The 22273-nt window shown below is 40.2% G+C and overlaps 1 protein-coding gene and 1 long non-coding RNA gene across 3 annotated transcripts in view; one reads left to right on the top strand and one right to left on the bottom strand.

Annotated features, from left to right (window-relative positions):
* Positions 1 to 3349: 3349 nt before the first annotated feature.
* On the bottom strand, positions 3350 to 17341 carry LOC137852694 (uncharacterized). Of its 2 annotated transcripts, none has more exons than XR_011093984.1 (4): positions 17210 to 17341; positions 11553 to 11713; positions 10162 to 10229; positions 3350 to 7435 (listed from the first exon to the last, which is right to left on the bottom strand). It is a non-coding gene; the product is annotated as an uncharacterized lncRNA (long non-coding RNA). The 2 variants fall into 2 exon arrangements; XR_011093985.1 differs by lacking the exon at positions 17210 to 17341 and adding an exon at positions 13506 to 16809.
* KCNG2 (potassium voltage-gated channel modifier subfamily G member 2) overlaps positions 16866 to 22273 on the top strand; it is a 56561-nt gene continuing 51153 nt past the window's right edge. Inside the window, exon 1 of the mRNA XM_068674684.1 lies at positions 16866 to 17504. The gene's annotated coding sequence lies outside the window, so the exon portion shown is untranslated. The remainder of the gene's footprint in view (positions 17505 to 22273) is intronic.

Genomic DNA, 22273 nt, shown 5'->3' with positions numbered 1-22273 from the left:
CAGCAACTCACTTTTGATGCTGTGCAGCTTAACTGCTCATCAGAACATCAACACCAAGAAATTTAACAAGCATTTTCCAGTTTCAGAATTGCCAGGTTCCTGAGCCATGACATTGGTCTTAGCTCCCCAAATTTGTAATTCTAATCCTACCTGCTGGTCTCCTCTGCTTTGTGAAAGAGGACAAAACGTTGTACCTCTTCCCAAAGAAGATCACTCCTGCAGTTGCCAGAAACAGCCTCTTGTTCCCAGCTAACACAGTTTCCACTAAGTCTTGTACTTGCCACGCTTAGAAACGCCATTAGGATATGCTGGACAGTCTTACCTGGGCATAGTTAGATCTGCAAAACAAACATAATACATAGTCCAGAGCAGTGTCTGTGCTAGAATTTAACTTATCTCTGTCAAAAAGGGGCAAAGAAAATATCTGGGTTTAACTGCTACACAGAGACTGTGCTGAAGGAGGGCAGGGTATGGTAGGGTATGCTAGCCCAGCAACCAAATCTGCTCACTCCTTGCTATCTTCTCTAGCATATTTTGTTCTCGGGTTTTAAATGGGCCTAGTGACATTTCTTTCATTACGTCTCCTGCAAGATCACTGCAAAAACACAGAATTTGCTGCTAGGGAAGGGACTGTTGACACCCACTCCAAACTCCTCCTGTCTTAATTTCACCTATTAATTCTTATTTTAACTTTGCTTTCAGTTTGCTAGCTATGTGCCTTTATCTACACTATTTATAGTTTTTGTATATTTCAAGACTCTTCTTTTGTTTCCAAGCTGTATTTGTCTCTTAATCTAATTATAGGTTTTGAAGTCTTTTCATTCATCCTTATAAATCAGACTTACTTTGGACTTTGATAAGTATGTTTGCTGCTCTTATCTGAATTGTCTCCTAATATCAGATCTTTTTCATCTGACGCAGAAATGAACAGATTATTGAAGGTGTGACTGTGAAAGGATTCTATTTGTATCTTCCAGTCTCATTATATGTTGCTCTGGCTATTTTATCTTGCTATTCCACATTGCAAATAAAATCCCCTAACATTTTTTCCATATAATTTATTCGCAGGTTTATCTGATTATTTGATTGTGCATGTCTTAGATTGTTCTTTCCCCTTGTGAATAAGAATAGGTTTTTAGGTTTTTAGTTTTATTCCATAAATGGTATCACATTTTCCCACTTTCTCCTTATATTTATCCAGTTGAGTGCTTTCCTATTTTTCATGTCTTTTTTGTTTGTGTTTTTTTTTTTCGTATTCACAGTTTCTTTCAATTTAATATATCTGGAACTTTCATTAATATGTTCTTTACTCTTTACTTTAGATCATTTGTAAAAGAATAAAAAAAAAAAAAAGTTGTAAGTTATTTAACAAAGGTCTCTATAGTGTTCCTGCCACCCTTGAAATCATTACTTCAACCATTTGTTTAGAATGCTAACTTTTATCTTTAAAAAATATGATCCTCTCTTAACCCTTATAAATGATGTTGAGAAGGAGATCAATGAGAGTCTCCTAAAAAAAAAAAAAAAAACTATAAATATTTCCAAGTATTACAGGAGGAGGTTGAATAAGACCATTTATCTGACTATCTCTTTTGTCTTCATATTACATATGTCTCCGTATTACATATGTTGTATTACTGTTTCTGATTGTTTTGCAATTTTGGTTTGTAATATTGAAAAAAAAAACAATGCTCAAAAGACATGAGATTTCTGTTCTTTGCATTACTGGCTCTTTTTATTTTTATTTAAGTTCTGTGGCTCTGAAAGGACTTTAACTTTCAAAGGAAAAATAGATTATCTTTCTTCTGTGACAAAACGATATCAAACTCATGGAAACTTTAAGTGACTTCTTCTGTCTTCAGAAGCTCAGCAAAGCTTTTTCATGAATAATCTATTTCCAGTGAAATCAGTCAAAACTCTGTCTCAATGCTGACTATGACTAGAAATCTCACTCATGAAAGGTAAAATCCCGGTGGGCTTTCATTTTTCAGTGTAATTCAGTTTTTACACCAACTTCTTGGAAAAGTATTAGTTCTCTCTATGTTTTTCTTTGTTTCAAACTCTATATACAAGAATAAAAAAATGTTGCAATGCACTTAGAGTACGCTGTCCCAAAACTGCGAAAAGGGTCATTAAACCCAAGTGCTTCAAAAGGATCAAATTATCCCAAAGTTTCCCCATTTAGCTTCGTATTTTCCTTACTGGTGGATGTGGTTGATCCTATATACCTCTAATCTCTCTCCTCGTGTTTTTGTGCTTCTTCCTGCTTTCATTTTCCCAACTTTCACGCTATCAGAATTGCTCTCCAAGGCTTTCAGGACCTGCATGGATGCAGACCAGCTGTTTCTCCATTGATGTTCATACTTAGCCATAACCAGAAAGCAGACCTCTTCTGAAAATCCTGTATGGCTTTTACTGATCTCTAACCTTCCACAAAGCCTTGCACTATGCCAAATTTATAACATTTACGTAAGTAATATAGGGAGTTTATTGGCTAATAATCATAGAGAGCGGTGGGGTTTCACTGACTTGCTGTTTAGTGGGAGGATGCTCTCAGACCCCTAAAATATAACCCTTGATACCAGATGACTTCTTCAAAATCTCTAGGTCTTTGCAAATCAATTTCTTATCAACATTCCTTTTCATGTTTTCCTCCCTGCCCACTTAGCCCATACTTCTCACATTATCAGAGCTTGCTTATTCAGAAAAAATGCCTGCATTTTGTGTAAGCAGTGTATGTATACCACTCATTTCCTTTGCCTGCTTTTCTTAGTGATGGAATATTTTCCTATTCAGTATCTCAGCCAATCACCAAAAAATGGTTTAAAGTACCATTCATCGAAAGATGGATTCAAGTACCTAAAGGTCTAAGCTGAGAATCTTCGCCTGTACAGACAGTTGCACAATCTGAAGGCCCTAAAACAGAATCAAGTGTTTTCAAAGCAGAATTGATTTGTTTCTGCAAAATCAAAGGCACAGAAAAAATGCACTGCCAGAAACACCCTGAATTAATCTAAAATAAACAATGACACTGAAAAATTGTTTCAGTGGCACGTGATTGACAGCATATGACTAAAGTGGTCCATGGGCTGTGAGTTGTTGCCAGTGTACCCATATTTATTTTAGCTTAGGTTAAATGGAATGGGCTGAAAAAAAAAATAATAATAATTCATTTTACTCCCAAAGACAGATTACTAAATGATAATGCATAATTGGGAGAAAAAAAAAAAAAAGAAAAAAAGAAAAAAAAAACACTACTGCATCAAATAAGTCTACTGTAGTAGTAATAAATAAGATTATATTGTATGAGTGCAAAATGTAAAATAAAGCTTCATCTCAGCCTGGAAAATTGTTTTAAATTATATACATTGTATTTTAATACATATAACCCTTAAAATTGTTTCCACATTGTAACCAGAAAAAATACATAACAAAATCACAAGAGCCTATATCTATGTTTTTTGTCTAAGAAGAGTTTCTGGGGTTTATTAATAGTTTATTCTGTTTCCCTTACCATAAAACAGAAGCAAAATTTTAATTGCACTATAGAAGGAATGTCAGAGAAACACTGCTGTTCTCGCTAGGTTAAAAAGTAACTAATCCCTGCATGTCACTTTGACTAAAGCACGTTAGCATATAATGCAGGAGGGATTGCAGGTGGTTTGGTCTGTCCTCTGCTTCTTTGCAGCCTTGTAGACTTGAGCTTATCCCAAGGGCTATGGCAATGCCCCAGAAGAGGAGCAGCCTGAGGAGAGCTGTGCACCCTCCAGAGCACCCAAAGCTGACCAGCTTCTGCTCTGGCTGGAGCAGACTGTTTCCACTGCTGAGCTTCTGGCTGCAAGTCCAGTGCTAATGCTGGTCTGACTCCTCTCCAAGCCCTCACCTGCTCTGGCTTGCAGGTGAGCCTTGCCTTCAGCTCCCACTTGATCTGTCCTTCCAGCAAGCCCCTCACGGCTCGCAAATCCAACTCCAATCCCCATTGTGATGGCAGAGCCCCTTCAAAGCCTGACACCATTCAAACATTGCTTAGGAAACAAAACAACAGAGCGAGTTGACACTAGTTTAAAAAACAGCCACACTGCACCCAGACCTGCCAAAAACATGTGCTGAGCTTCACTTCCCACTTTGCACAGATGATTGATTTGATTGGAAATTTGTACCCACCTGCCGCTGAGGTGCCATCTCAGCCATCCAGACACTGCCTCCAGAGCACAAATGTTCTCCTTTGAAAACAATTTTTATTGTCCACATACTCTCCTTTTTGAAAATAATACAAATTTTAAGCTGTCAGAAAGAAAATAAATGGAGATGTATATACTAAAGCTCCAGGGGATGGCATGCTTTGTCTTGTACATGGGAGGATGACATTTCTCTGTTTACCTTTACTGCAGTAGCTCTCTGGTAGCAAGCAGCAGCCTCATCTTACAGAATCACAGAATTTCTAGGTTGGAAGAGACCTCAAGATCATCGAGTCCAACCTCTGACCTAACACTAACAGTCCCCACTAAACCATATCCCTAAGCTCTACATCTAAACGTCTTTTAAAGACTTCCAGGGATGGTGACTCCACCACTTCCCTGGGCAGCCTGTTACAATGTCTAACAACCCTTTCAGTAAAGAAGTTCTTCCTAACATCCAGCCTAAAACTCCCCTGGCGCAACTTTAGCCCATTCCCCCTCGTCCTGTCACCAGGCACGTGGGAGAACAGACCAACCCCCACCTCACTACAGCCTCCTTTAAGGTATCTGTAAAGAGCAATAAGGTCACCCCTGAGCCTCCTTTTCTCCAGGCTGAACAAGCCCAGCTCCATCAGCCGCTCCTCGTAGGACTTGTTCTCCAGGCCCCTCACCAGCTTCGTCGCCCTTCTCTGGACCCGCTCAAGCACCTCGATGTCTTTCTTTGTCCTTCTTTTCTATCATAACTGTGAATCCACTTCTGGATTCAGGGTGTAACAGCTGGCTAATATTCAATTGGATGGTGTTTTCTGAATGAGCTGCATGACAGAGCCTACACACACCAAGTCAGAACCGTGCAAAGGCCCTCGATGTGTACTTCAACATACAATGTATGTGCAAGTGCTCTGCTGACCTGGAAACAGGGATAGAAGACAAATGACCACAGAAAGGGAAATTTTTTTAAGGCAGTAGGTAACTCTGAATTGTACTGTCTCCCTCTGCACAGAAATTCTTGGTTGATCCATCACTCATTCCTCTGGTCAATGCTGGGAGCTGCTCAGAAGCAGCCACCAGCACATGCCTCCCAGAGCTCTGCTGGTAACTCTGTGAGGGTGGCAGTGAGCGGCTCCAGAAGTTAGTCAATGTACGGTATTGGTTGCCCTGGCAGAGGGATAATTGTGAGGGTGAAAACTAAACTAGGGAATCCAGGAGGGTTTCTGAAACAGCCAGGCAAATCAGCTTTGGCAGGTTTCTGACTCCTGTTTTAGAATACGTTTGTAGTTCCCAAAAGAGTTTTGCAACTGAGAAGTGACCTAATTATTAAACACTCTTCACTGAGGTCCTGTCTCCTATTTGCTGCTCAATGTGTTTTCTGTTTGTTTGTTTATTATTTTGTTTTGCTTTGTTTTGTTTTGTGAATTCTACTTTAAAGGCATTTTCTTTCAGTTATCTTTAATCACTACCCTGGTTAGTGCTTGTGCCAACAGCCCCCAGGCCTTATCTCTAGGGAGACTAGAAATCTTTCTTTCCTCTCTCCCCAAGCCAACCATATTCAAACAAAACACAATGCTTGTGCAGAGGTGCTAATGTGTTTTCCTGGCCTTTTCAGACATGATTTAAGAGCTGGTAGTTAAATGTGGTGGTTAAAATTAGGAAAATGCACTTGCAAAAGGATACATTTTTCTCCCACCTATTTTTTTGAAGTAGGACTATCAACTTTTCTCAGAGAAATTGGAGACAAAGCTCATTTTCCTTTGTGCCTATTTGGTTGTAGTTGAATTACAATTTAATTATAGGTTATTTATTTATTTTGCTATTCACCACTATTTATAAGCCTTTGGTGGCTCTTCAGGCTTTACCTGGGTGTCCTCATGTTCTCTTCATCTACAGATCAGTAAAGCATGATGCATAATGCAATTTTAAGCATGACGGTGCCATCAATTTTAGAAATAAAATATTTTCCTGCTTTTTCACTGTCAATCCAGGATTTTCTATAGTATCCAGCTCTTCAGACATTTTGTTCTTTCTTTTGATCCACTCTTTCAGGCCATATATTTTTCTTCCTGTAACTGTAGTTTCATGTTCAACTAATACCTTCGTATTCAGACTTCTGCAGGAGACTGCCAATGATATTTTATGGTTAAATTTGAAATTTTCAGATCTGAAATAACCTGCTCTCCTCTACTCCACTGAACGTGTGCCTGTCACACACTCTTCTTCCATTCTGCTCTTATGAATGTGCTGACACTATTTTTTCCTCAGGATGAAACTCATCTTCTCTTGCACTTTTCCAGCTGCTGTTGCCTTGTACCTCTCCCCACCTTCCTGATACATTATGCTGAGGAGTCAAGCCACACGACCACTTAGTGGCATCTGATTGAGTAATTTTTATTATTTTCACACCTGCCTTTAGCATCTGGACTTAGACCACTGATTACTTTCACATCCAACTATTTGAGTAAAGGTATTGGTGTCTTGCTGCTGTCTTATAAATGAATGGGTTGAACACAGTTTAGGCTACGCTGGATTTTGACTCTAAATTTCTTATTCTCTAGCTAATGGCCTATGCTAGAAAGAGCTACCACAAAGTATTTTCAGATAAAATCTTTTTGTATGCTGTAATAAACTGCATGGTTTTATATCACAAGTAGTGCAGTACAGGAGAGGGTGCCTTAAGTATTAGCTTTTTGTCACCATTTTTACACAGGTGTCTTTTTTTGATGATGGTTGAGAGCATGTTGTTCAGGGGAAAGACATTTGGTTTGTTTGTTTTCGTCAGCAACTTACTGAGTTTGTTTGCTTTCTGCACGTGAACGTGTTCGTGATCCTGGGCAATTGCTATATTATTGTAAATTGAATTAAGTAGTAGAATAAAAAGACCGTTTGGGTGGATGTTTCTTACATGTGCAGAAAGTGTAATAATCTTGAACTTTATTATGCCGTTTTTCTGTGTGTTTGTTGTTGTTTTGGTTTGGTTTTTTTTAGTTGACATCCCAGGTAATTTTTTTTTTCCACAGACAAGCTAGTTGACAAGCTGTAGTAGCACAAGAGTAAAGTCAGTCATGTGGTGGGGCTCTGGTACACCATGTCACCCTTGATGTCACTGAGGTGGTTTCCCCGTAGAGCTCTGGGTCAGGGAGCAGATGAACAGCTGTCAGACTGCCAGTCTGCACAAAGTTCCGGTCAGGAAACTGGGACCCTCAGACCCAGCTGTGGGACATCTTCATCTCTCCCCATAACAGTTTGCCAGGCAGAATGACCTATAAATTCACAATGAGGAGATGAGAGGTGAGGAAGAAAAGTTGGTCATGTGAAATACATTAATTTGGTGTTTTAAAGTTATGCAGACTTCAAGAAAGATCAACATTTTCTCAGCCAGGGGAGATGCAAAATGAGGAAAATGTCGAGCACATGCATAATTCCTTGGTGTAAGCTCAGACAAACCTGTTGATTTTAACAAGATTATAGGAAAGCATGGTATTTTTCTCAAAAAAATATAAATAAATAAAGGGAGAATTAAAAAAACAAAAACAAAAAAAAACCAACAACAACAGAAAATTCAAGGAAGAATAGCATCTTTGGTAATATCTTGAATGAAAGAAATGTAAATATTAAACACAAACTATAATTTATCGTGTCTCTTCTTGGAATAAACTTGTGGAAGACAGTTAGGAAAAAAAAATTGCAGCCCTGAAAGCCTGTGTGTTGAGATTGGTACCCACTGGCCAACTGAAAGCCAGCTGCTATAGCTGCTTCCAGCCCTTCTCAGCAACAAGGTCTAACCCTCAGATCTTCGTAGTAACTTCCAGAGAACCCCCCTCATTAGAAGAAAATAAATAAATAAACATTTCTAGATTGTGAAGATACTTGTGCCAGTTTCCATGTAGCTTTTGGCAATGTACTATGTATTTAATCAACTTTAATTTCTTATTGGGCTTTGAAAGAGTGTTTTGCAAATGTGTACTGTAAGGAAGCAACCGCACCATTGAACTACAATAATGAAATAGGTTTTAGTAGCAAATTACTCATAAAAAAAGATGAGTCTTACGTGTTTGCTGATTCACCCAAAGAATCATTAATTAAAAGGAAAAGTATGAAGGTTGTTAGTGACATTTTATCTGTCACCTTGGTTTTACTGAAGATAGATAACTAGAATGAGGGATACAGAAGATAGATAGCTAGAATGAGAAATGACCTTCTTCAGTCAAGTAAACCATCTGTTTTCACACTGTACCTAGAGGTGTTTCACCTGAAATTCATATGAATTTTTCAGGTGTGCTGTTGGGCTCTAAATGAGGTGTCACTTTCCCATTAAAAATAAAAAAATTAAAAAACAAAAAAATCCTGGGGAGATATTTGTGAATGGTTAAGCAAAGATGTCTGCTCAATATGCACCATCAAACCAAAAGGCTTCTGGGCTTCTGGGGTGTGTCATTCTGAAAAGGGCTAAAAAACAAACAAACAAAAAATAAATAAATTAAAATAGCTGTTGGGTTCTATTTGAATTTATAAAACCACATCTCAAAACCAGCTGGCTGAAAGAGGACAATGAAAAGTGAGTGACATCTTTTGTTTTCAGTGGTTCAACACAAGAATTTCCCAGCACAAAGTATGGTTTGATTGTGCTGCTGCGGATGGTGTTGGTTGCATTGTGACTTGCATAAGTGAGTCAATTTTGCACTTTCCAGCAGTCTCATCTCTGTCATGACCATTAAGTGACAATAAGCATTTCACAAAATAGCAGCCTCATCTTCTAACTCAAGTTAATTGCTGGTTGAGGAGAGGCAGTGTGCCAACTCCCAAACAGCCTAATAACCACTTTTTTTTTTTTCTCAAGCTACCTTCAGTCTGAAACTGAAAATGAGCAAAAGACAACTGAGACGGCTGCTGCTCCTTGACAAACCACTTCACTCCGTCTCCTTTCTTGTCCTCCCTTCTCCTGCACAGCAATTCCTGCTCTATGGAAATGGAAAAGGTTCCTTCATTACAAAAACGGAGAAGGAGCCAAAGGCAATTGGCTTTTTTTGTAACACTTCCCACTGGTAGAATCCCTGCCAGTGTTTCTGAGCAATCACCTCCACCTCTGGGAATTCAGAAGTTTGGTGTTTGTTTGCTATTTGCCAGAAACACTGCTGGTGACTCTGGGTATTCATTACCTGGTAATGCAATCACTTGACTTTCCTGACAATTTTTTGTTTGTTTGTTTTGAGCAGCTCCATTGCTATTAAGCAGTAAATGTGATAAGCAGAGCAGAGAAGACATCAGTCTTACCCTCATCAAGCCTAAACGCTATGAAAATAGCCTCAGCTATCACACAAATCCACTTAAATAATTCTGCAGATACCACCACTGAAATTACTCATGTTCTTCACTGCAGTGGCTTTTTTCTGCTTCATGCTATGACCCACTGTCATTTGCAAATAGATATTTAAACATCATTCAACTTCACAAACAATTCAACATACATCAAACTTTCTTCTACAAGTCTTAGTGGAATTCTGTTTTGTTTTTGTTTTTTTTTTTAAGACACATTGCTTATGTGAACTACGCCAGAATGAATGGGGTAATAGCATTCTTCTCCCCATTCTCCAGATGTCTGCATCCTTCTACAAATCCTAACTCTCTTTTTTTTTAATCCGTAGCTGACAGAATCACAGATAACACAATGTGCATCTTGCTTTTCAGAAAGCCCTTCACCTATCTCTTATGCACACCAGAATCCAAAAAAGTAGCTGGATAGTATCTTGGATATTTGAGATTTATGTACGGAACATAACCACAGCTATTTGGGACCCACCTGTGGCCATCTGCTTTCTTTTCTGTCTTAATTGCTATGTAAAGAGGACAAACACATTTGCTGAACCTCGCAGTTTTCTCTAATTTATGTTGCAGGCTGCTTGAAGTGTAGGTCTGTTTTCTTAGGAATAAAAGCCACATATGCTAGCACTACATTAAATATTAATTGCAACATGAGGAAATTATTTACCTGTTTCTTTTTTGTTCAGTGGCGAGAGATTAAAGGCTGAAAGGTGATCCTCACAGCAATGTACATAGCTAACAAAAGAAACGCTAAAGTCCATGGTAGTACAGTGGTAATAGATCCCTTCTTGAACCTTTAAATCTGTTTCAAAGGCTCTGCAGTAAGCTAACACAGAAAGCTGCAAATGTCATTAATAATATGAAATCTTTAAAAAGACACAGTCAAATTCATTAAGCCCACTGACCACTTGCCTAGTGAATTCTGCAGGCAGCATGTTTATTACTTACGGGAGTCCAGTGTTTCCAGTGCTATTTGAATACTGTTTCTCATGGCAAACAGACTTGGGGAGGAAGAGCTTCAGGACCAGTTCTCAATGCAGCCTTTATGACGTGCTTTTTGTAACAGAGTGCTATGCGTGCTCTGAACAAAGTCGCTTTTACTTCCACATCAAGTGCTGTGACAATTTGAATGGTGCCACAGGCATCAAAATAAAGAGTGCTCTTCTGCATCCTTGTCCCATAAAATGGAAAAGGCTAATGCAGGGACGCCCCAAGCCATCCTTTAGCAGGTCTCTAGGACATTGGTCAGCACAGGCTCCCAGTGAGCCCAGGCTGGCATCGGACTAGCCCTTCTGTGTACGGCATGCACTGCTTGGGCATGTCTGCTTTAGCATCACTGTTCAGCTTAGGACCATGCTTTTGAAAACAGTTCTTTTTACTCCCCATTTATTCTTCTGGGGTTCACACTGCCTGACCTGGAGCTCTTCTGCAGGAACTGAACTGAAAGACATGCTTCAGCTCCTAATGGGCACTGGGTCCCTGTGTGCATGCTGCAGCTAGTCTGAACTAAAAACTCCTGAAACACATAGAGTGCAGATATTGAGTCCTCCACACCATTTTCCCCCTAATGTTGGCATAGCCATCATTTACTACTTGTCCTCTGATCTATTTTGTACCTGAAGTGTTGCAATTTGTGCAAAGCAAGCTGAATAATGTGTACACTGTATCTATCCTATCTATTTGTATGCAGATCTATGCAGGAAGTTACTGTGAAGTTAGAGTGGGATTGTAAACACTACTGTATACTAACTCCTTACAAAAAAACACTCCCAGCGGTAGTTTACTCTTTTGTGAAAGTACAATATTGTCCTGCAATGAGAATTTGAAAGCTGCTTTACAGTACCTTAAGTTTCCCATGCTCATAAACTTCCACAAGGCTGCAATGCTGGATTTATTAAATATTAATCTGAATCAACTTGCAAAATGATTTTGTTAAACTGTTTTAAATTTCTGTGTATTGACATTCAGATTTACTTCTCCTATTGCATTTCCCCAAATGAACTACAATTTAATGAGAAAACCTGAGTTCTGATTAAGAGAGTTAACATAGAAACCTACCTTGGTTTAATGATCCATTTAAAAAAATCTGAAACCGGTTAATTTGGATTATTTTTTGAGTACAAAAGTGTAGATAAACCCCATAGAGATCATCCTGATATTATCCTCTCATTGTCCTGGATTTTCAGCCAAATTTCTTAAGAGTCTTCAGACTGCAAAGCCTGTAATACAACAAATATAATACTTCAGGTGAATGTTGAATTTACACAACAAATTGTGTTAAAGAAGCATTAACCCTTGAGGTTGAAATTTTGCCAGAAGCAGGGTAGGATCAACACTGTTGGATTTTTCCTCATTTGTTTGGCTGTCTGAGCATGCCTTTATTCAGTAAGCATCATTTCATCTCAGAGTCTCAGGTGCCTATGTCTGCTTTGAGAGATGAAACCTGTTTTCAAAATTCCTTGCAGTTTAGGCACTGTATTTCTTCCCACTTACAGAATGTTTTCTGCCTTGGTATTTTGAGTGGGCAAATCCTGACACTAGCAAAATACCTTTTCAGCCTGAGCCTGGCTGATGGGATTTGTTGTGCCAACATGGAGGCTGACATATGCTGATTTTTACATTTGGACCTTTTGTAGAAAAGAAATTTCTGAATGTGTGGCACAGCCTACAATCAGAACAGCATTGCTGCCTGGATGGGAGGAGTGCTGTTATCCACCTGAGATTGGCAGTTTGGTCAGATCTGTACACGGGGACAGTCACAGCACAAATTTTCACCCCCGCTGGAAAAAAGTAGCTGAAATATAACTGTACATTTCATTCTCCAGAGGCCTCTGGTTTGATAAATACTGTTAATATGTATGCCTTGGTCTCATTTTCAAATCAAAGAGCCAAGGAGCTAGCAGTTACTTGCTTGGAAGAGCTACACTCCCCTCCACCCCACCTGCCCTCTGGAGATAAACACAATGAGGAGAAAATAAACACTTCCATACATAATGAGTTTAATGAGATTTCCATTTCAGTGTAGATTTGCATATACTGCCTTAAATCCGGGTTTAGCTTTAATTGGGAAATAGCTTGTGTTCTGTTTGTTACAACTGTGGTCTTGGAACTGGATACAAAAGATTGTAGAGACCCAAATTCATTGTTGTGACTCTCAGCAAAGCTGCAATAACATAACCTGATGTCTAATAAAAGAGGAAATACCAGAGCTGTAACTCACAGAAATATTATTTCCACACAGAAAGGATATAGAGTGATTATGAGCCCATCACCACGGTAGCTCTATGATGTCTTGTCATTTTCTTAATTTCCTTTGTTTACTTAACTCTTGTGATTTTACAGCTAGGGTAATTTTCCCTGAAATACTTTGAAAAATTGTCTTTAATATAAAAAGTACACCCTGCCTGCAGCTGGTTATATAATTCCTATATATAGGTTGCAGAAATCTCAACATCCTCCTTCTTTAACAAAAAAAAAAAAAAAAAAAAAAAAAAACACAAATACACAGAAAAAATGTTATATTTATATATGTCTGGCCACTGTTACAGCAAATTGTTAATATTTTGCACATGCACATGAGCACTTCACTCACAAATAGCTTGAGGGAAAAACTAGTCTATTTTCTTCACTGCTGTCACTGATACAGTTACATTGTCCCTCCCCACTGCATTGCTATCTGTAGTATAATTTCTCAGCTCCAAGAACTTCGTTCACATCAGGTACCTGGAAAGGAATCGGTTGCAGTCATGCAAACACAGTTTGAATTAATTATTTCCTATTTGAAAAATCACTCTTACCTGAAGCAAGCGATGCTTCATTTTCCTTTCCCATTTTTTTCCTATTCTTTTCCCTCTTTACAGCTACAGAAATAATTATCTCCATGACAGGTAGCAAAATTTTGCTGTCTGTCTCTCTGTCCCTTCAAAAGCACACTCAGCAATACTTGGTGACAATCTATCAAAATTATTGCAATAATGGTTTTTGACAGTCTTTGCAGACACTTTCACTTACCATCTCTGGGATTTCTTTCTGCTATTAGAGTTGAGGAGTGGGAGTCAGGCTTCCTGGGGCTTCCTTTTATCTCTGTCACTTATTTTGAAGAGTGAGTTTCTATACCTGTCGACACAGTCTACAACACACCCCAGGCAGTCAAAATTCACGGTCACCCATCACCTTTCCCTCTCTTTTGAGATTCATCTTTTTACGTGAGAACAACACATCAGCTTCAGCTTCTGCTTGATGCTGGTGTTTCTAGGCATGTTCCCTGCAAAGACTTCCAATTTACTCTTTGAGACAGATGGAGACAACTCGGTTTCCAGATAACACAACCTGGCTGACTGGGCCACCAGGATGAAACTGCAAAATCACTCTGTAGCTTTAGTACAGGTTCTTACTGCCTAAAGCTGTGTCCCATTTCTTTGGTCACCAGTGAAGTAATTTAACCACGGTGTCTCAGTTTCTCCCTCTGCAAAACAGGAATACTAATACCTCTATAAACCTTAATCCCTAATGCTATTTATCCCAAAAGAGTCCCAGGAAGGTGAAAGCATTTACAGAGTGTTTTTCAACACCCATCTGAAACATCTTATTGACCCACAAAATCCTTTCTAGATTAGATAATACAAATACTAAATCAATTCATCATGGCAGTAATAACAACCAAGGTGATAAAACAATCTAGAGAAATCAACAAGTGTTAGTGTTAAGGATGACCCTACAGTATATCTAGAGTATGGCAGCCTTTCCCTCTTCCTAGCTTTTGGATAACAGTCTATCTTTTCTCAGTTTTCAGATAATAAACCTTTAAGGATTGCACTACAAACTTCTTGTTCTGCTTTATGAAAGTAGGTCTCAGTGAGCACTGCAAGCATGTAAGGTGTGAATGATTTTAAGTTAATAAGTTTATTTTCTAAACGATTATTTAAGAAGTTTTAAACTAATTAAACAAGTTAAACTGATGTATGCCCTGGCGTTGGTGTTTGCCCTGTTGCTGTCACAATAGCTTTTGTGGAACAGAAGCAACGGTAACACTATTAGAATGGATTGGGAAGAAATGGGCAAACATATCTGCAAAGCATTTAATCATACTTTCTTTGACATAATTGGGACTTCGGGTGATAATTTCATTTGGAGAAGAAGCAACTAGACCAACTAGAAACTGGAAATATTAAACTGTAAGAATGATGAGGCTGTACCTATATATTCATGTAAAAAAATAGCTCTTCAGAGAAAACCATAGAAATGTCTTTTTAGTTGCAAAAGGAAGGCTTGATTGTAAACAAAACCTGATATATTTACTTCAGGCAAGCACTGGAACAAGAGTAAGAAGGAACAGTAGCTCTCCCACTCTTCTACAGGCATGGGCATGAAGCAAAGCTGCCATTCTACGTTTTGATTTGTGGCCCAGTATTTTTGCTATGATCTTCAGAAGGATTGAAAAAGAGTCTACAGCCTCTTCGCTGCAGTTGTGGGTGTGGTGCGAGGAGGCATGGAAAGACACACATGAGATTGCCCATAAGGAACACAAGCACGTAGCAACACAAAGGCAACATCACCATGTGAAGAAGACTGGAGCTGGAGACTTGGCTTTCAGCATCAGTTCTGCCATGAATGTACAACTATGGTCCTATCCAAACCAGTGAAGTGCTCCATGCAACCTTTTCTCCATCTGTTTGTAAAAGCAGATTCATATTTTGAAGGTCAGTGACGTGGACCCTATAAATGGCATAACTGCCCTCTTCGCCATCGCAGTTATTGAGTCCAGTAGAGAATTTTGTTCAGATGTCTAGGAACTCAGTGGAATTTGGAGAATAAAGACATTTTTAGATACTTTGGACATATTCAGACATGAAATTACACTTGTAGAGTCTTGTGCAGTCATGCTCGATTTTCACTTCTGGGACATCCAACTAACTGCATGCAGAATGGCTTGGTCCACTGCAAGCCAAAAGCTAACTTCTGAAGTTCACCTGCACATGAACAGAATTGGGATCCAAATGTCCATAGACTTCTCAAATTACTGGTTAGGAATTAGAGGAAGAAATAATAAAGGTATGGTTCAGCATTTTTTAACTCAGAACATTTTGACAAAATGCAAGCTGTATATGGTGAAGGTAAGTGGATAAATAAACAGGAGAACATTGAAAAGTAAATGGGTAGAAATCTCACACCAGCAGAAGTATGTCCTGGGCTGCATGTGCTGTCAGGCAACAAACAAAATAAAAAAGATCTTGCTGTGAGAGAAACGTGAGTGGTTTTGGATAATTCTTTAGTATGGGTAAAAACAAGGTCAGATCCTGAGATGCCTGTCTCACTGCCACAGACTTCAATGGGAGAGCTGAGGCGATGATTCATGGAGAGAATGCGAGTGCCAAGAAGGAGCTGAGAAGGACACAGGGAAGGGTGAATGGGTGGTCTTGTTTGTCCATTTTTTCCATAAAGCAAGAAAAGAATATGAGATGAACTTAGGAGGCAATATATTTAAAATGATGATCTCTTCTTCAATATTACCTTGAAAATGAGATACTTAAGAACAATGAAGTACTCCCTTGAGACTTGATGGATTTATGTATTAAATGTAAGCAATAACTTGTAGAAGGATGAAATGTATGTACAAAGAGAACCTCCCTAATGCCTACAGATTGTATAAACACAACTAAATGGGGACAGAGAACATCAAGCAGCGTGAGATGAGCAACCCACTGGCTTCTTTCACCACGCTTCTGTAAGTGGGCATCCTCATGGCTGCTTACAGCAGATAAGGGTTTGCTCTTTTCTCTGAGACATGCAGAGCTGGCTCCTTGCAGAGGCAAGGGGCTGCCAGAAACTGGCAGTTTTTAATCAAGTTTGATGGTTCCTATATTCTTGCATCAGATTCACTAACTGAGAAAAGACACTAATAATGCAAACACAATCTTTGCTTCGGTTTTAAGAGGCAAAAAGCATAACAGAAGCCAATAATAGCCAGATGGTTCCCCAAGGAGATGGGGCAGAAAAAAAGACTAAAAGAAATTGGAATGAATGATACCATACACAGTAAATAAATTAAAAGGTGTAAAGACTGACAAAAATCAGGAGCCAGATACTAAGAACAGAGTCATTTTGAAGAAACTGGGAGATAGGGGGTACCTCAGGAAAAGTATTTCAATCCCTCTTGCAAACAAGATGCCATAGCCTAGAACAACCTGACGGAGGGAAGTCCAGGACGGTGTCCTTGTTATTAAAAACACGAAAATTGCAGGCATTGTGTTTCCTGTTTGCACGGCAGCGTGGTACACGTGGGCAGACCCTGAACACACACTGGCATCAAAAGGCTCTACATCTTCCTGAATCCCTGCATGCAGACCAGAGGCTTCGGGCAGGGAAACGACTGTCCCTGTCCATATGTGAACGCTGCTCCCGACTCTGCTGGTCCGAGGAGTCCTGGAAGCCCCAGAGGCACCTGGAAGAGGGTCTGTGCACACCCACCCCGGGGCGTGCTTTGCTGGGGTCCAGAGGCACTGCTTCGAGATGCGTTTCCTTGCCCGGCTCCCCGCACGTAGGCGCACAGCAGGTGCGCCAGAGTTCAGCAGAAACTTGGGAAGAAGACAGCTCTCCCGAGGCGTGGAAAGCGCTTCGCTCGCCGTGCGGGCTCGCTGACAGCTCTCGCCTGCCGGAGCCGAGCTGCATCTGCTGCACCGACCCTGCGAGAGGCTTTCTGAACGGGCTGAACCTACCCGAGATGGACGGCGCGACCGGGGCGCACCCGTCAGCCGGGAGGGAGCCTTCACCATTTGGGAAGGTCCCTGCCTGCCTCCCCGCCTCCCCGCGCCCAGCCCGGCGGTGAAGGGCTCGGGGCAGCCCCTCCGCAAGGCAGCCCCGGCTCCGTGCGGCGGCTGGCACGGGAGCTTGCCCCGGGAGAGGCGTGCCCCCGGCGGCAGGCGGCGCTCGGAGGGGCGCCGAGCCCATCCCCGGCCGGCGGGGCTCGCCATGGAGCGGAGAGCGCCCGGCGGCGAGGAGGCAGCGCCTGAGGTGAGAGGGGACCGCGGTGTGCGGGGACACGGGGCCGTGAGGGACCTCCCCGCGGGCGCTGAGGCGGTGCCGGGCTCGGGGGGCTCGGTCCGGGGGTTATCGGCGGCGCCCCGCTGGCTGCCGGCCCGTCCTTCCGCGGCTGAAGATAACGGGGAGGGCTCTCGGAGATAGTGTGCTCTGGAAGGAGACTGCCTCCGAGCCCCAAATCCAGTACTTTTTTTGCATAGGCAGAGTCCCCGCTGGGTTCCGGGGTCTTAATCAAGGTCTAAAATACTCGGTCGGGTTGGCACAGCCGCTAACTAGCATGCAGAGCCAACGCGGTTATGAATTTCAGTCGGGATCTTCAGCAAAATTTGCTCTGAATATGCATGTCAGTCGCAGTCATGATTTGTTAAATGTCTTAGAAACTGTGACTGTTGACAAATTCTCGGTAAGACCTGGCTGTAATTTGAGAATAATTATGATTATTACTGATTCAGAACCACACCATACAGTTTTCATGTGCCATCCCAAAAGCAGGGGTTAAGATTTGTCCCATGGAAGATCTTTGTCTGTGAGACCCTCGATAACCTTCATCACTTCCAATGGCATCTTTCCATAAGAGGCGAGCTCTCTTTTCCTGGAAGCCTTGGTGCCAGAGTTACTTTTGTACAAAGGAACTTTTTGTCACTTTTTTTTTTTCCCTTTTCTTTCTTTCTTTTTTTTTTTTTTTCATGGGGAAGATTGGTCAGGTCCTTAAAAAACGGGAAACCTTCACGTGGAGGCATATTTTTGGCACAGCCTCCAGCACCAAAGCCGTTTCAGAAGGATTGGTGTCTTCCAAGTCTGCATTTCCACCCCTGCTATTTCCGTGGTTCTGAAATGACTTGGGGATGGCATTCAGAGGAGGAATTCAACTTTGTTCGGAGGGTTTCAGACCTCTTCTATTTGCTCTACTTAAGGCTTCCCTAAAACAAACAAGTAGAGCATTTGAAAAGAAACCTACGGCTGAATATTCAGCACTTCCCTTCACTTGAGGGAAAGCTGACAGACATCGCCATTTGTTTTGGATCCCGGGAAGGTTTCTAGCCAAGCAAAAAAGATCAGATTTGATACTGCTAAAGGACAAAATGGGGCAGAGAAAGGGACAGTGGTCATTTTTTATGCATCATTCCCTACATGGAAAAAGAGGGTTTAAAACGAGCAAATTGTCTCAGATTTTTTCCAGGTCAACATTATTTTGGTTGTTTAATCAGCGTGTCAGTTTCTGTGAAATCTCTAGACTTCTGCCTTTTAAATAATATTAGCAATATTGCCAGATACTTTCATGCAGTGTGTATCCGAGACACAACTGCACTTGTTAGGAGATTAACAGCACTTGCCCTTGCACCTCTGTCCCTGTGCCTATTAGCAGCAGTGCATTAACTGTCAGTAAATGTCTGTCATCTCTTAGGGCTTAATTATGAAATGGTTTTAAAATGGCATGCAAGGGAAACTTTCAGCTCAGCTTTTAAATGTGATACAGCCCTGTGTATGAATAACTCTCGTGGTGCCCAGACTTGCTGTCCTTATTAACAGAGCCTGGCTCTGTTTCTGTGGCTTCAGTTTTGAAGCCCTAAAATGTGTGTTCTACTTACTTATTTTCTCCTCTAACAGCTCTGTGCCGATAGAACAAAAAAGTGAACAGATGCATTTTTTTCTGGAACAAGATGCTTAGGCAGGATCACAATGGTCATTGCATGCTTTTTGCCTTTCCCCTTTCTTTGCTGTTGTGTTTGATTCTCAGAGAAGTAACTTTAAATGCCTGACTATGATTTCAGGACAGTCTGAGATTGCTTCTAGGTGATCCATCCTGCATCAGATGCTGAACCCATTTCTGTCTGGAAACATATAAGCCCGTGTTGGCTGTTTTTTTATATGCTGTGAAAACCCTCTATAAAAAAGTCATACATTTGTAGCACAGGACCTGTCTAATTAGAGAAGCTAGGGCCAGAAAAGCTGGTGAGAACTGAATATATGGTATCTAACCTACACTAACACCATGCACCAGCACTATTGCTACAGGGTGAGTGTATCCAGACAGTGAGTAGAATAAGCAGAATAAGTATTGTCTTTTGAAGTCTGAGCACAGCTTTTGTCTTGTTAACTTGCTTGTAGGCAACTGTTTGGTTGTTTATTTTGAGCAACTGGAAGAAGGACAGAATTGGATGTGATCGCCATATCCTCACATAGTTTGCAAGGCAGAAAGATGGGCAGCAGCATCTTGAGACTGGACAGACAGTAAAATAAATTTTTGATTTGAATGTTATTAAGGGAAGAAACAGAAAACAGCATAGTGAAAACTCGAAACATTTCCTAAATGTCTAAGTGATTGAGGAGGCATTTTCCTATTTTAAAAATTACATAGGCACTCTAGGATCAGTATTTTTGAGGTTTTGATACAGGTAGATCTCATTAGGGGATTCAGAAACTTTGTCAGATGTATGTAGGTGATGAGGATCGAGATTGTTTCTTTTTTTTTTTTTGTAGTTTTCAAAAAGAAAAAATAAAAAAGCCCTGTCTGCTCTGATCAGATACCTCTTTAAATAGACAGTGCATATTACATAGCATTGAGTAGTTCATTTGCTCAATTAAGGCATCAGTTCAGAGTTATGTGACTTACACATTTCCCTACTCAGATTCATGTCTTTGTTACAGTGAATACTACACCGTTTATATTCAATGGATTTTAATGTTTTGTTTTTGTCAGTCAGGCATTTTTAAGTACTCATTAATTAAACTTGAAAACTTCCAGTTACCTCATGCTTCTTTCGTGGTGAGTTTAGTTTGTATTCTTATTCTGTATCACAGCTGAACCTATCTCCCATTTCAGGATGCAGTTTAGCTGTGTGGAAAATCAGACTTTTGCTTCTTTTCCTCTTGCATAATCTTGTGGTCTTGTCTTGCTCTGTGGAAGACTTTTTCCCTGGTTCCACTTTTTTATTTTTTTTATTTTTTTCCAAAGATACTAAAGTGAATTCAGGTTCTGTGCAATGTGTTTAAATGTTGAGCAGAACCAAGATTATTTTTTTTTAAAAAAAGGGTTTTGAAGGTGCTGGCACTGGTCATATTGTCTGATGTGAGATAAGTGCTCCCTGACTGCCAGTACCTTTCCCCTGGCTTGCCAGCAGAACGTATGGATGCTCTTCTTGTTATTAAAGATGAGAGAGGGGCCAGAGTCCCTCTGCTTTCTTATAATTTTCCTTTTGCCCTTATCAAATCAAAAATCATTTATGGTATCATACTAAAAGCCAGTGTGCTTTTAGTACTGCTTCCAGTAACTTTATGTGCATGTATTCCATTGAAGAGCAATTTCTGGAGCATCGTTCTAATTAAATATTTACAATCTCTCTTTTATTTATTTTTTTTACACCCTGGAAAAAAGATGAGAAATATACAGTCTCTCAGCTTCCTAACATGAACTGACTTCTCTGTTAAACATTCACGTTATACCAACAAATTTGCCATTTCAGAACTATAATGATGATAGAATCTAAAACATTAAAGTGAAATAGATGCTGAGGTTTGTGGCATGTTTTCCTAGTGACAGAAAACTAAAGGAGGAGCTTAAACTACTGTAACTGAATTGAGTCACTTTAACATGTTTCTACTCCTGAGTAGAAAAGGTGACAAGTGATCTCTTTCTCTTTGTCTTTCTTTTGTCTTAACCAAAATTAAAAATAATAAGGATCATTAATACTGGTAACTGTGATGCCAGCTATTGGGAAAAAATATCACAACGCTGCTGTGTTTACAGGACATCTACACAAATAATGGTCCTCCATGCTACTTGGTTAACCAGTATCTTTCATTTTCTGAGCAATCTTGGTAGAACTTGTGAAGTTTGTTGAAAACAAGGGATCCAACTAAAGTGTGTTAAAGTGAAGCTCTGCACAGCTGGCAGGAGGTAAATCAATATTAGACAAATGGGAAAGAACACGAATATTTAAAAGGAAAAATACTGTGCTGAAGCTTTCAGGAATACTAAAGCAATAAAGACTAAAAAATAAAGCATTAAAAACATATCCTTTCAGCATCGCTTCAGAATGTCAAGAATTACACATCAAAGATTATTCAGATTATTATAGTCTTGTTTTTCAGAACTTCACAATTCTTGAAGAAACAAATATTGTTTAGGCTGAGATACTACCCACAGGAAGCATTTTGAAAGGCCAATGGTGTTGGATTTTTTTGACAATTGAGTTAGAACCATTTGCCTGAGCCTTCTATTGATGATTCCATTAGTAGAATGAATAGATTGATATCAATAAGTCAGGGAATAATTGGTCAGCTTTAGGGCTGCCTGGATTCAGGATTGTCTTGTGCCAGGATGGCCAAGTGTAGTTCTACACTCCCTTTGCTGAACAGGAGCCCCACCAGAACAGCTGTGGGTGTGCTGGTGATGCCTTTGTCTGAACTGTGTTTCAGATCCAGTCATTGCCTCCCTTCCTCCCCCAGTGGAAGGGGAGCTGACAAATAAGTTTGTTGGCTTTGTTTGGTCCACCCTGAATTTGAGCATGGTCTCCTGGAAACTTGGGAGAGGAATGATAAATAAATTCAATTTTCTGAGAAGCCATCCCATATATGTATACCTTTTGCCACACTGTGATTTTTTGTTTTTATGTTTCCAGTCAGACATTATTGTAATGAGCTGAAAATGCAGTTTCTAAGGTGTATCGTAAAGCAGGCATTGTGTGTTGGCTGCAAGGCAAATTCCTCACACGTTTTCATTTTATGTATATTTACTCCAC

The sequence above is a fragment of the Anas acuta genome, chromosome 2 (genome assembly GCF_963932015.1).
Source record: "Anas acuta chromosome 2, bAnaAcu1.1, whole genome shotgun sequence".
Taxonomy (NCBI): Eukaryota; Metazoa; Chordata; class Aves; order Anseriformes; family Anatidae; genus Anas; species Anas acuta.
This window is presented reverse-complemented; position numbering and strand designations above follow the sequence as displayed.